Source organism: Sciurus vulgaris (genome assembly GCF_902686455.1).
Source record: "Sciurus vulgaris genome assembly, chromosome: 10".
Taxonomy (NCBI): domain Eukaryota; kingdom Metazoa; phylum Chordata; class Mammalia; order Rodentia; family Sciuridae; genus Sciurus; species Sciurus vulgaris.
In genome coordinates, this window is record NC_136470.1 from 62,447,905 (window position 1) to 62,452,536 (window position 4,632).

Sequence of the window (4,632 nt, forward strand, 5' to 3'; positions counted from 1 at the left end):
TTCCCGTAAAAACTCCCACCCTTGATCATTAGCAATCCCATAATATTAAATGCACAGAAAAATATCTCCTTCATAAACACAAATAAAACAGAGCTGTTATTAACAGGATAAGTAGCTGTGTTGTTGCTCTCCAGTTCAGCATTTCCTGACCATATCATAACAGACCTTTTTCAGTCATGGCACATGGCAGCATTGTGTACAGAGAAAACTAATCACCAACAAACAAAACTAATGGTTAGAAACCTCCAAAACATGATAGAAGAAAGCATCCTGGTAGTTGGATTTAAAGCACATATATGAGATTTGAAGAGATTGTGGGAAGTTTTGGATGGTAGTTGTGCAAGTGGAAGTTTTCGGAAGTCTTGTCATCTGGCTTTTGATTATTTCATAAAATCAGTAAGCCTCCGGTACACGCTCCAAGTATTCAAGTTTTAGTCTATTTTTTCTTGATCTATTTTTTTTCTTGATCTTATTTTTTTCTTGATCTTTTTCTTGATTCTTTTATCTCAGAATAATCTTTCCATTAATAGAGTGAACAGCACCAAACAGGTGAAACTAGCAGAAAAAAAAAAATAGAAGCATGATATTTTTCATCTATCCTGGGACAAATTCAAAGGAGGAATAACAATTCTATCATCAAATGGGGTTTGAGAGCCTCAGATAATCTTAACGCAACAGCGAAAGGTGAGAGAGCAAAATATGTCATCCCCCAAATCAGGTAAAAGACTGAAATATGGGTATGGTTTCTCTGAAATGATGACTATTTCCCAATTCACACAGCATATTTGGATTTGCTAAAGATCTGTTTTCCTGAGATTATGGATAAAGAAGCATAATTATACCTCTCTGAATAGGTCTCTAAGGCTGCAGTAAACTGGCTATGGGATAATGCAATTCATAGGATCCAGTGTGCCACTTAATCCACAGTAGGGGACTTAGCTTATACAGTGAATCTACTGTATAGAGAGCAAATTAGGCTGAAATTTCTTATAATGTATGTTTATTTTGCCTGATATGGCTGAGAATTGTACTTTTTATTTTATGATAAGTTCTAAGTCACAGAATTGCTATCTACGAAATAATAAAAAAGTTTTCTAAATATATGATCTCAATCAAGGTGTAGAGGAGGGCTGGCATGATCTATGGGAATCATCTGGGGAGTTTTTAAAATCAAGCATATGCACTACCAATATGGGCACTTGCTGATAAAATATGAGTGTATGTGTTCCTTTGTGTGTGTGTGTGTGTGTGTATGTGCATGTGCGTGTGTAGTGGGGGGAAGTTTGAGAAAACACCAATCTAACTTACTTGGATAGTTTATACCAAAAGGTATCACTAGAACTTGAAAGATGTGGGAATATCTACTTCATTCTTGCAAAGGTGTGAATTGAGGCAGATCTCAAGACTGATTTTGTTAGCAGAGTGGAATGGCCCCCATAAACAAAGACAGGAGGTGCATTTTGTGCCATATTATAAGGGAGAATTTGTAGGGAGCAAAGCCCTACTTCACAGTGCCTTGAAAACTGTAAAATAAAACATCTTAAACCAACCAATTACTTCTCAATTGTCTTTGGCTTGATCCATCTAAGTGACTAATCCAGTTGTCCATGTTTGCTGTCTTAAATATCTGGATACAGACTGTTGTGGTTGCAAGAAGTATAAACCTATTTGAAAGTAATGAGATTCTTTGGAGCATTGATGTTATCATTTTAATGATGTTACTTTATTATTATTATTTTTTTGTATATACAACTATTTGGGGAATCCTTTCCTCCTAAATGAGATAAAGAAAGAAGGCAGAGTACTATGACAAGAAAATAAAATCTTACATTGGTTTTATCAAATCTTGACAAGTTTCTTTTTAATTTCATTTAAAATTGAAACTTTGAATACATAAAGCAATTAAGTTGACAATAATTGCAAACTGCATTAAAGATAAATATTTATGAAGTAACAATACACTTTAAAAAATCTGCCTCCATAGAAATAAATTCTGGAGAAATTGCAAAAACAATCTAGGTAGAACTTGGCTTTTCATTCACAAATACTTAACTATCATCAAGAATTATTTAATCTAGTATGAGGCAACTATATTTATGTGGGTTTGTCTCTGTGTCTTCTATTTTGGTATCTATTTTGGTGTGCTTGTCTGTTTTGGTGTCAATACCATGCCATTTTTGTTACTATTGCTCTGAAGCATAGTTTAAGGTCTGGAATTGTGATACCTCCTGCTTCACTTTTCCTGCTCAGGATTGTTTTGGCTATTCGAGGTCTCTTATTCACAAAGAACCCAATTAATAAGTGGGCAGAGGCTATATTTTCTCCAAAAACATACAATGGAGAAAAGATAGCCCGTTCAACAAATGGCACTGGGAAAACTGGAAATCCCTATGCAGTAAAATGAAATTAAACCTCTATCTCTCACCCTGCAAAAAACTCAACTCAAAGTGGATCAAGGACTTAGGAATTAGACCAGAGACCCTGAACCAAATAGAAGACAAAGTAGTCCCAAATCTTCATCATGTTGGCTTAGGATCAGACTTCCTTAACCAGACTCCCAAAGCACAAGAAATCAAAGCAAGAATCAATAAATGGGATGGATTCAAACTAAAACGTTTTTCTCAGCAAAGGATACAATCAATAATGTGAAAAGAGAACCTACGGAGTAGGAGAAAATATTTTCCACACACACTTCAGATAGAGCACTAATCTCCAAAATTTATAAAGAACTTAAAAAACTTTACACCAAAAATACAAAGAACCCAGTCAATAAATGGGCAGAGGAACTGGACAGACACTTTACAGAAGAAGATATACAGGCGATTAATAAATATATGAAAAAGTGTTTAACATCTCTAGTAATTAGAGAAATTAGATATTTCATCTTACTCTAATTAGAATGGCTATTATCAAGAATACAAACAATAATAGATGTTGGCATGCATGTGGGGAAAAAGGCACACTTTTACATTGCTGGTGCAGTTGTAAATTGGTACAGCCACTCTGGAAAGCAGTGTGGAGAATCCTCAGAAAACTTGAAATAGACCCAAATTTTGACCCAGTTATCCCACTCCTCAGTTTATACCCAAAGGACTTAAAATCAGCATATTACAGTAACACAGCCACATCAATGTTTATAGCAACTCAATTCACAATAGGTAGATTGTGGAACCAACCTAGGTGCCCTTCAACAGATGGATGGATAAAGAAACTGTGGTATATATATACACAATGGAATATTATTCAGTCATAAGGAAGAATAATATTATGGCATTTGCAGATAAATTGATGGAATTGGAGAATATCATGGTAAGTGAAATAAGCCAATCCCAAAAAACCAAAGGCCAAATGTTTTCCCTGATAAGTGGATGATGATGTATAATGGGAGTGGAAGAGTAGGGGGTGAGAGAAGAATGGAGGAACTTCAGATTACGTAGAGGGAAATGGGGGGGGGTATGAAAAATGGCGGAATGAGACAGACATCATTACCCTGTGTACATGTGTGATTACACAAATGGTATGAATCTACATTATGCATAACCATAGAAATGAAGTGATGTACCCCATTTGTGTACAATGAAGCAAAATGCAGTCTGTAAAATAAATAAATAAATTTAAAAAAAGAGAATTCTTTAATCTAAACCCAATTGTGCCTTCTTTTGAACTCATTCTGAATCTTCAGTTTGGAGTCAAGCTGGCAGGATGGAAAAAATCCTCCGAGAGAGTAGGAAACACTCGTCTGCATTATAGGTCAGTTGTCTGAGGTTAAGAAATTGGCATTTACCAGAAACAGGAACTGGTTGCAAATAATAACTTAAGTAGTTCAGGTAATATTGGGAGGTGTCAGCAAGTGTTAGTTGACCAGGAAAATATACAGGACAGGAACATAAATCAATATTGAAAGAAAATATATTGAATCAAGTGTTAGTGCTGAGTGCTAAGGATTGGGTGTTGGTGGGTATTATTAATTAAAAAGCACTTACAGTCATGAAAAGTAAGGGAGAATTTACTGAGATTGCTATTTCCAGGTGCAGGAATAAGGGTTTTACTTTAATAACTTCACTTAATCCTCCTAACTCCATTAGGTAGGGATCATTTTACAATAAGGAAAGACACTGATAGATAAACAAGCTGCCCAAGAACACATAGATAGTGGGAATCTAAATTTGACCCTTACTCTGCTTGTCTTCAAAAACTGTACTCCAGAATACAAGCAACAATAAATGCTGGTGAAGATGTGGGTGAAAAGGCACACTCTCACATTGTTGGTGGGGCTACAAATGGGTGCAGTATGGAGATTCCTCAGAAAACTTGTAATGAAACCATCATTTGACTTGGTTATCCCACTCCTCAGTTTATACTCAAAAGAATAAAAATCAGTCTACCACAGTGATGCAGCCACATCAATGTTTATAGCACCTCAATTCACAATAGCTAAACTATGGAACCAACCTAGATGCCCTTCAACAGATGAATGGACAAAGAAAATGTGGTATGTACACACAATGGAATATTACTCAGCCTTAAAGAAGAATGAAATAATGGCATTTGCAGGTAAAGGGATGGAACTGGAGAATATTACGCTAAGTGAAATAAGCCAATCCCAAAGGACCAAAGGTCAAATGTTTTCTC